This window comes from Melitaea cinxia, chromosome 24 (assembly GCF_905220565.1).
Source record: "Melitaea cinxia chromosome 24, ilMelCinx1.1, whole genome shotgun sequence".
NCBI classification, from domain to species: domain Eukaryota; kingdom Metazoa; phylum Arthropoda; class Insecta; order Lepidoptera; family Nymphalidae; genus Melitaea; species Melitaea cinxia.
The window spans coordinates 4122782-4133074 of NC_059417.1; positions in this window are offsets into that span (position 1 = coordinate 4122782).

Consider the following 10293-nt stretch of genomic DNA (forward strand, 5'->3'; position numbering starts at 1 on the left):
ACTAAGCTATGTATTATTGCATTACTCTAAGAAAAATAACACAAAAAACCGGTGAACATCTTTACAGTAATTGTTAATGATCTTGCAATTAAAATAGTATCATCTATGAATTGTATTATACATTTTTTTAATTATTTCATTAAAAATTATACGATTTGTTTTTAAAAAATTATTTTTAAAAGCTTAAATTGGTAAAAAAAATAGCTTTCATTTGACATATTGAACGTCTGTTTTGGATCACTGTACACTGCACTATAAACAAATTAGCTTCTTTTATTTCTCCTGTAAAATTTGATTTTTGATATTACCGCTTTATTGCCCGGGGACAGCGACATGATAAGAGAACCAGGATCTGATGATGGGATCCCAAATGAAGGGAGGAAACGAAGGGAACCCCCAAAAACCCACATAACTTTTTACTGGGTGTACCGATTTTGATTATTGTTAATTTAATCAAAAGCCGATGTGATCATGTGGTAACAGTTAAATTTCATCGAGATCTGATTACAACTTTTGGAGTAATCTTTGATAATGCGTATTTACTTGACTATTTTTTCATCTACCTACATTGTATTACTTGTCGATGTAATTGAAGTCGGTTTTTTTTTTCGTTTGCCAGCAAACACAATTATTCGTTTTTTTGCTGTGTTGTGTAATGTTGTTTAATTGATTAATGACTTAACAAATGTAGTATGTACTTAATAAATGTATGTAATTGTTAAAAAAAAAACATTGAAATATAAAAAAAAAATTATCATTCGATATTTCTGTCATAACTATTTGATTACTCCTTTATATTTAACATATATCCAAAATATTTTAAATTCTACATATACCTATCATTTAAATAAGGAATTGTTTACCGATCGCGGTGTCTACATAATGCACATTAATTGAAATACAATCGCCACAGGACGGCGCTTTGATATGGACACCTTGTCTATATTTGCATTGTATTTTGCAAACACTGAAGATAATAAATCTTTTGCGTATTTGAAACTGTACTTTATTCAGGACAGTTCTATATAAGTCTGGACATTTGTGAAATAACCGGCCATGCTTGAGATTTGTGATCGGTAAATGATTAACAAACTTTTACGGTTTATTGGAAAAGCCTTTTTGTTTGTAACAACCTAACAATCATAATGAAGACATTATGTTTTGCTCTCACTTAAGAGTATTCTGTAATACAGTGTAATTAGAAATAGCCTTATCATGTTAATAGTTTGCTGGCAAGTCAGCCATTTCATTGTATGCCAGTTCCTAGATTGTTATCTGAACACGTCACTTTTTAAGAAGCCACTTGCGTAATTGTTATTTTTATATCTCTATATACAACTAGCTGACCCGGCGAACTTCGTATCGCCTAACGGTCGATTCTTTAATTTTATTAATTTTTTTTTTTAGAATTTTTCTCTCCGTAAGAACCATCCTCGTACTTCAAGGAATATTTTAAAAAAAGAATTAGCGAAATCAGTCCAACCGTTCTCGAGTTTTGCGCTTAGCAACACATTCAGCGACTCATTTTTATATTATAGATATACAATATAACGACCTATGATAAGGTTTTATTATAACTAGCTGTGCCCGCGACTTTGCCTGCACGGAATTTAACAATAAATAAAGTTATTGTTTATTTCACAGAGTTATAAAATAAATAAAATTTTAAAATAAAAGTAGCCTAAGTTACTCTTTATTACATCAGTTATCTGCCAGTGAAAGTCCCGTCAAAATCGATCCAGCCGTATCAGAGATTAACCAGAACAAACACACAGATAGACAGACAAAAATTGAAAAAAATGCTATTTTGGTTAATGTGTATGGTGTACCATGTAACACATCCATATGCATTAATTAAAATGCGGTTATTTTAACATTTAAAACAGATACTCCAATATTATTTGTTTCAATAGATAATTGTAAAAGAGAGAAATAAAAAATTAATAAATGTATTTTTTATTTTTGTCTCTAGTGTGTTTTTGGTAGCAAATTTGTGACGATTATTAAATACTACGATTGCAAAACGATGACATCACCGTGTTTGGCATATCGCGACCACCAGGCGAGCATAGCGTAAGGTGTAGTCCCGATATGGGTCCAATGTAAACAGCAATATGCAACGCCTAGCAAGTTCTGATCGCCTGGTATGTTATTGTCACCACGTAAGCGAAAGTCGATAAACAAGAAAATGGCGAATCAGAAAACATTTTTTTTATCTTGTGTGACTGATAAAAGTCCAAAGCATTAGATTAAACAAATATTCAAACATGACAATCAATTTGTCAACAACGAAAATAAATTAATTAATAATAATAGATTATTACAAGTTGATTCTTGGCTTCTATTTCATTCTTTTATCAGCTATTTATTCTCTATAATCGTACGAGTTCCGTAATAATTATATTTCTAAAATTTTAATTTTATCCACTAGAAAGATTGTTTTTTAAGAAAGATCATTGACTAAAAACGTCACAAATGTCTTGACAAGTACCGACTTACCGAGTCACGGATAAAATCTTATTTGCTAATCAACTTAAAAAATATTTCTTCCTGTAGATTCATATCTATATTAAAGTTGCAAATCTTAGTAAATAATTTATTACATTGTTATTAAGTAAGTATACGAAAGGTCGTATTTATTGCAATATTAAAAAATAGTTGCATTAAATTACAAAAAATAATATGAATACAGTCACCAAATTAAACGAATGCTCCCTATTATATTATTTAAAAAAGAACACACAAAAGAGCAACGCCGAATACGACAATATCAAAAGAAGACAATACATAGTATAAAAGAACATTTATTCCCATACTAGTAATGGTTATACATTTCGGGAGTGATCCTAGTTATTCAATTGTTCGAAATTCAATTTAGCGGCGGGCGGAAGGGGCGTGGTTTAGGCTGGGCGGGGCGCGGGAAGGAGATAGGACGAAGCGGATCTTCGAAATTCAAATTTCGCATCTGTCAGAAGCACAGAGTGTATAACTAGGACAGCGCGGTCTTTAACGGAATCGTTTAAAAATAGAAAGAGATAGTTAATGCTTGTTTTTATATCTTGAATACTGCAAGATATAATTAGTTTTACGTTCTATTTATTCTACTTTTATCTCATACACCAGATTTTACAGCTAGGTTAAAAAAGATCCACACATATTTTTAGTGTATTGCCGTCGGCTATTAATTTAATACGCCTATAGTACCTACATAAATATAAGTAATTTTTTACAACACCTATTGTTTTATGTAATATATTGTATTGCCTACATATAATAAATGTATGGTACCAATGTTTACACTTACAGTACAAACATTGGTACCATACATTAATTTATAACACGGTAACTTCAAGGGTTCCTTGGTAAAATGATTGTTTTATAATCATGTTTGCTCGCAAACGAAACTGACTTCAATTACATTAACAAGTACCTACCCACTACAACGTAAGTAGATGAAACAATAGTCAAGTAAATACCCGCAAAGAATACTTAAAAAATTAAGCAGGACTACAAAACAAGTATCAACTTTCGATTTAACCGAGAACCATCAAAATCGATATACCCAGTGAAAAGTTATGCGGTTATAATACAACGTTGGTCGACGAAAAAATAGTCAAGTAAATACGTATTATTAGATATATCTCGAAAAGTACTTGTTAGATATCAATTCAATTTAAAATTGGCCAACCCAGTCAAAAGTAAAATATACATTCAGAAAAATACAATCGCATTGAGAACCTCCTCCTATTTTGGCAGTCGGTTAAAAAATATGTACAACACTACGAGTGTTACATAAGTGTACAAGTTAAAATCTCTCCCCTACCCCTCCCGCTTTCCCTAAATCGATTGCGGAATGTTTGATAGCTAATTATAGCTATGCTACGTGATTGAATCCTGCAGCTATCATATACAATTTACATCTACAAAAAAAGCACCTATCTCATTAATTTATACAAAAACCCATAGATCAATGACCTATCCACTATTTGAAGTCAACTAAGTACACCTGAAAAACATTTTTTTATTTACGATAACCATACATTTATATAGTTAAATAAAGTTTGAAGTAAAATTACAAATAATATTAGTAAATAATATGATATTTCCTATTTGTTGCAAACAACTATAAAAATTGTTAGTGATTGCAACGACCTCGTCAAGGTCAAAATATCATCGGAACTAAAAATGATATGAAAGCAAAACAAGTCCACACGCTTTGTTAACATAATACACACAAATAAAACCTACTTTACGTAACCGACCAGAAATTATGCTGAATACCTACATTAAAACGTTTTACATCAATGTAATATTATTAAAATGAAAAAAGTGAGAATTGATAACTTTAACTTACAGACCGCATTTTTATCGTAACCTGTTTAAAAAAAACAACTAAAGAAATAAAAATAAATTGTAAGTTGAGTACAGATAATCACAAACATAATTATTGAATACTTTAAAAAATAATAACCGGAATAAAGTGATAATACCTACTTAGTTAAAGATTTTGATCAATACAAATTTGGTAATATTTTAATAAATACGCGTAAAATATTTCATAAAAATAAAATACATACTATATAAAACCTTTTTCGTTCAGCATTCTTAACATTATGTGAATCCGATTACGAGTAATTTGGCGGACGCATCGGATTAAAATCGATTAATTTATTCCTAACGTCGCGTTATCTTACCATCTCTGTACCGTTTTGTCGTCGCCATGCCTCGTTTACATTTTACGGGATAGTGGAATTTTTAATAAACAATTATAATTTAATTGACTTTGTGTTTATTTTGCTTAGTACTTTTACAAAGTATGTTTTATTATTCACTAGCTTTACATGCAACTTTGTGTGCGAATCCATCGACCCATCGAATCCATCTTTCACTAAGTATTTTTTACTAAAATATACCATTTTACTTTACTAATGAAATAAAGTATGTGCGCTTGCTTAATATGAAAAGTACTTGAAAAGATTTCTGTATTAACACTGAGAGTGATGGCTGGGTATGATATTTATTAATTTTAATTTAATTTATTTTAATTTAATTTATTTAACAAATATAACAGCAATAGACGACTTGGTGTACACAAGGTCGTCTATTGCTACAGTAAGTATTTTTTTTTTGATAAATATACACAGAAATAATACACATTTAAATAAATAAAAATATTACATCCAGACTCAGGTGGCAATCGAACCCATAACCCCCGGAAAACGAGGCCACAACTGCACCAACGGGCTAGTCAAACGATTGAGCTAAAAACTAAAGCTCTAGAAATAATTAACTAAACCGTATGCAAACATCTTTCTCGCTTCTTACAAAAATGAATAAGTGAAATAAGTCGTTTACAGTATTCAAACGATACAAATTACCCTAAGTCGCTAGTATTGAATAAAATATTTTATATGTATAATATTATGAAATAAAGCTATTTAAATAATAAAAGACAAATTAATTTTAATATTGATATATGCAAAGGCCGGAATAAAAACTTCATTTTATCTATAAAATCATTGATAATACAAAATATCGTATAATGAATATTTATTAATATATTAATATAATAATGAATATTTATTCTAGCGCTTAATAAAACGTATAAAAAAATAAAAAGAGTCGTTTTGTAATGTGCGATAAAAGTAAACAAACCGATATAAACAATTAAAAGCGCTTTATAAAACAATAAGAAAGCACTATAAAACGAAGAACACGTGACTGGTTCCAAGTTTTACTGGGAGTCACGGGACTGCCGATCTGATGTGATTTTAATTTTACGTTTAATTAGTGAAACGGCGAAAGTGCTTTTAAAGCCTACATGAATAAAATATGTTTTTATTTCGATTTTCGTTTTGAATTTACTTAAATGTGTAATTAATCGCATATATGATATAATAATGTTTGATTATAATAATGTACGATATTAATGAAATTTCCTGCCATTCAACGTACAGATCAAACGAGCCTCGAAGCATCGCGAGCAATCGATTTTAATTCGATCGTAAACATTAGCACATTATCGATTCGCACGGACATAGTGACGTACTGCCATTTATTTTAAATTCAAAACGAAACAGGTTTTAAAACATGTTAAAATACACACACTTATAGAAAATAAAAATAAATAAATTATAGTTTAAAAAAACTAAAAGACCATGCTTCGAACTAAAAAGTAGAAAATAATTTTTAATTACAAAGAGTTTATTTTACAATAGTAGAAGATCGAACAATCAATCATAATTAATTACTTCAAAATAAAATTATAATAAAATTTAAGCTATTAAGAGAATAATTCAATTCAGAGTAAAAACGTGGGGTACATTTTACTATATTTTCATAACTTTTTACTATGTTTTCCTAACTCTCCGCACATATCTATATAGTTGCAAGTAGAATAATTGTTACATTTAATATATCAACTACCCTACGCTACAACGCAAGTAAACGAAAAAAATTAACGAATGCATTAGGCGTCACTACGACTTTTATTTATTTATTTTTTATTTATTTGTTCTTTATTGTACACCACATAGAGTAATTTAATACAGAATTGTAAAGAAAAAAAGAAGTATAATGCACAATGAGGCGGCCTTACCGCTCGATAGCGATTTCTTCCAGGCAACCTTAGGGTTAGGATTAGAGGAAAAAAAAAGAAATAAGCAGGTGGTGTATAAGAAACATACATCAAACAAAATAAGATACAAATAATACAAATAAATTATATATAATAAACTATTCAATATTCCTATAGGTATAAATATACACGTAAGTACATAACAATAAAATATAATTACACTGTAAATAATACACACATACATATATACATACATACAAACATTAATACATATATACATATACACATACATATATAAAATTAAGTCCTATTAAGAGACAGATAATGGTCTTTTACAAGTTTTTTAAATGAACCAATGCTTTGAGCTTTGCGAATGCGCAAGGGTAAAGTATTCCACAAGATAATAAGCCTGAACAGCAAATAAACCTCGATAATATTTGGTGTTATGTACAGGTATTCTAAGCGTAAGATTTCCAGACGAACGAAGAACCTTACTGTGATCTCCAACGAATTCAAATTTGTTCTTCAAGTATAAAGGCCTAGTTGGTTTAAATAGTACACAATACAGAAGTGAGAGAATGTGTAAATTTCGGCGAAGACGGATAGGAAGCCACTTAAGCTTAAAGCGAAAGTCAGAAATGTGATCGAATTTGCGCAATCCAAATATGAATCGGATTGCAACATTTTGAAGCCGCTCAAATTTATTAAGTTGATCTTCAGTTAGGTTGGTAGATTTTCGAGGGTTTCTATCGATTTCTCTGGGATTCCATCATCAGATCCTGGTTTCCTTATCATGGTACCACACCAGGGATATCTCCTTTCCAACAAAAAAAGAATTATCAAAATCGGTTCATAAACGACGAAGTTATCCCCGAACATACATAAAAAATATATATACGGTCGAATTGAGTAACCTCCTCCTTTTTTGAAGTCAGTTAAAAACATGCAGTCACAGTCAGTTATAACTATGTTCTACACTTTTGTTTAAAAGTGGATCGAATAAAAAAAAAAACAAAAAGCGTGTTATGTCATGTATGTCAACGAAGTTCCTTATTAGATAAATATTATTTTTCAAGTTCTAGTCGGGGTAAAAAGAAAATTATTATTCGGGTTTAAATTTTTATTATGATTTTTTTATCGATAAAAATCAAAAACTTGTTTAAAAAGTTATTTTAACACTTTTATGTTATTCAATGATTCATATAACTCATAAATTCTAAGTCATTACGTAGATATTATATTATATCGAACATACATAAAAATCTTACTCCACGCATTTTCGTTACGGACGTTTTTTGCCGGCTACAGTACCCATCATCCCATTAGGAACTTCATTCCAAAAATAATATTAAAAGCATATTTAATATTATCAAAGTAAACATAGCAAGCACATCGCCTATAATCGTTCCAAAGCAGGTATTTCTTGAACAAAACCCGTACAATCACGTGTATCGTAAAATAATTTTAAAACGTCATAATAATGTCGCACGCTACAGGAATACCAGTTAGGTTTTAATAAATATAGCTTAGATACAGTGCGGTAGACATAGTTGTTTTACAGGTTTTAAGATTAAATTCTTATATTTTTTTGAAATATCTTTGACATACCGGTTGTTTGTTCCTAAGTTATGCTTTCAAGTAGCGTTGTTTTTCTGTGGCGAGTAAGGTGGCCAAAACTTCTGGGGGGGGGGGGGTATAGAGGGTAGGGTCTGCAATGCGCTTGCGATGCTTCTGGCGTTGCAGGCGTCTATAAGCTACGATAATCGCTTACCATCAGATTGAATCTTTGACTTGGACGGCCAGTTTAGATATAATTTTTTATGTAAGCTCCATACAAATTGTGTTAATAATCTGTCGCTAGTAGGCAAAACCAGATAAATAAATTATTGAAAACATCCACAAGTCGTTAAAAAAAATTTAGGAAGCCTGTACTAGTCAGTTAAATTATCAATAAGTACGATGACTAACACGACTATTAATAAACTATTAAGGGCCCCAAAAATGGAGGACAGCTTAGTGATGTACTAATGTATATTGGTTGACAATAATTTAAAAAAAAATATATACAAGGACATTTGGTATATAATAATTAATTAATTAATACCATCTTGCATCTAAGAGGTTACGATTTAAACACGCTTGTTTTAATGGTATGGCTGTAGCCTCCTGGTGTGAGGGGTCAGGCGTTTGATTGTAGGGTGACTATGATACGAAAGCAAATATATTTAAAAACAATATTAAGAAAAAGTTATGATTTTTTTTTAATTGTAGAAAATAGAATTTAGAAAATAACATTCTATGCCTATTACATGCATGGATTTTGACCTTATCTATACATTACATATAACTGCTTATATACCAATTATACCTTAAAGTTGATTATTTTAAAATATCTTATGTTTTGAAAATTAAGTAGACAGATTAGTAAGATAATTTCATATTTTTGTGAGTCTTTTAATCGCCTATTAGTCCATTATTCCATCCATTAGTCCGTCCATTTAGTCTAAACAGTAAAATAATAGCATATGCTCTTACCAACTACATATTATAGTGAACAAAACAAAAAGCGACAAATATGAAGGGTTAGATTTAATAGGAAACCTTCTTAATCCACTACGATATGTAACTAATAAAAAAAAAGTGTGCTTTAGACGACACAATTGAAGTAAAACTTCTTTAGTAATAGGCCTGCACAAACGTAACTGGCTATGAGAGAAAGAGAGAAAAAAATGTGTGCTCGCACCTGTATCTCTTGCTCGGTTCGCTTCGCCCAATCACACTTTTCTTAACGTTCTCTTCACGTATTCACCAGCTTACTCCTTAAGTCTTGTGTGCACCACTCCCCAAGTCAAGAATGCATATAGAAGTTTTACTTCAAATATTAAAATCTTGAGTTAATAATAATATTGTACAAAACTTCACATATCGTGGTTACTACTAACGCGTCACGTGGCGAACGCAACGCTACCGTAACCCCCCGCCGGCAGCGACTCACCTGTTTCAAAATTCAAACCGTACTATTTCACAAAGTAGCCTTACATTTACATAAACGTTTACTTCTATTTGAAAATTTGAATTTTAAACTCCGAATTAATTCCATTTGACGTTTATTTTGTTTTTATTTTTAAATACCAGAAGCATTCTTGTGAAAGCCAGCCTTTTACAATTGTAAATAGGTTCAAACCCTTAATGCTTATCTAATCTGTATTCTTATGTTTACAATAAAAACAACAATATTATTTGGTTGTTTGTATGTACGAATAATTTAAAAACACTTGCTAAATAGGTATATTTTATGCTTACTTTTCTAACAACTTTTCGTTATATATTGGGAAATATGTACTATGAAGTGTAAAAAAATCCATTTAAAAAGATGTCAACTCAGTCATATGATTGTGGATATTTTTGATATTTCCCAAAAACAGATAACGTTAATGATTCATTAAATTTCATCCAAACGGTCTAAACTAAATAATTAAAGCTTTGCGGTTATGTCTTTCGAACTGTTTAATTAATAATTCCCTCAACAACAGAAGCTGCTAGACCTTAAAAAATGCGATAAAAAACATCTCGATTACGTCAAATCCAATTTGACAACTTGATGAACACGTTCTATCGACATTCGAATTTGAAAACCGTGTGGGTGGTCTGAGCGTGTAATTTTTTTTCTATATATTTTTTCTTTTGTTTTTATTTTTTCTTTGATGTAGGGCGAT